The sequence below is a fragment of the Penaeus monodon genome, chromosome 30, assembly GCF_015228065.2.
Source record: "Penaeus monodon isolate SGIC_2016 chromosome 30, NSTDA_Pmon_1, whole genome shotgun sequence".
Classification (NCBI taxonomy): domain Eukaryota; kingdom Metazoa; phylum Arthropoda; class Malacostraca; order Decapoda; family Penaeidae; genus Penaeus; species Penaeus monodon.
This window is the reverse complement of record NC_051415.1, coordinates 32,234,951-32,235,934: the sequence shown is the minus strand read 5'-3', so window position 1 is coordinate 32,235,934 and position 984 is coordinate 32,234,951. Positions and strand designations below refer to the sequence as shown.

At 37.2% G+C, this 984-nt stretch overlaps 1 protein-coding gene across 4 annotated transcripts in view; it reads right to left on the bottom strand.

Moving 5' to 3' along the window:
• LOC119592718 (zinc finger and SCAN domain-containing protein 2-like) overlaps positions 1-909 on the bottom strand; it is a 34,693-nt gene extending 33,784 nt beyond the window's left edge. For 3 of the 4 annotated variants that reach the window (XM_037941655.1, XM_037941653.1, XM_037941654.1), the window contains exon 1: positions 824-908. The gene's annotated coding sequence lies outside the window, so the exon portion shown is untranslated. Of the gene's footprint in view, positions 1-823 lie in introns of all 4 variants that reach the window. The other variant, XM_037941652.1, reaches the window with a different exon arrangement.
• Positions 910-984: the final 75 nt, after the last annotated feature.

The following is a 984-nucleotide window of genomic DNA, read 5'->3' as shown; positions in this document are numbered from 1 at the left end:
GGAGGAATATAATCACATGATGACTGTATGCAAATAGACAAATAGACAAAACAGAATATTGACAATATATACGATAAGTTACATGGAGCTAGATCAATGCATTGCATCGTGGTTACTACAGATTATTTGTTTCTAAATTGTTAGTTCGGGGAAAATGATGATCATGCATCCGGATTGCTGCAAACTGAAAATCTCCCGTCAGCAAGAGCTCTACCCTGTTAGTTTACATATTACCGTGGCAGTTCACTAAGGACAGAATGCCTTCCCTACTTTGCAATTACTGTAGAGCAGCTAGTGAACACAAAGACACCCATGCTTGATTCATTATGGGTGTATCTTTGATTGTGGGTTTCCTCTCACTTTCTACAGCTTGCTTATACCTGGAATTGTTGTTTCAAATGTTCTCTGTTCTGTCTGGGTTACCGTAGGTTTTCCCTGCCTTCATATACTCTCCTTTTCAAGATTTACCTTTATCCCTGTCCTAATTGCAACGTTTCTTATAATGTAAAATGATAGAAGGCAATCCACAAATTTCTGTCGATGTAAATAGCTGCAATCTTCGTGTCAACAATTTTAATAAAATAGAGACTAATTATCCTTATTAATCGTCCGACCACACAATGATACGAAATTTAATAAAATAAGTGTCAACAAACGCACCAGTTAATAAAAAACAGCTTCCATCTTGAATGCAAACATTTTTTTCATAATAATTTAACTCATTCTAAACCTTACACTCCACTCCTGCTGACAAAGATGAAAACTCGTCCCTCCTAGACACTTAAAGCTTTCCCCTAAAAGCATAAAACCATAACAAACTGACCTTTTTCGCTATAAAATCGAGAAAACTGTCTGATAGACTTCCATGGACGCCATTTTACTAGACAACAATGGCGGACGTTCGAGTCTGCGCTAGTGTTTACCTTCTCGTGACTCCTTTTCAGACCTTTATTTACCAATTAGTGCATGGGTAGTAAGCGTAAT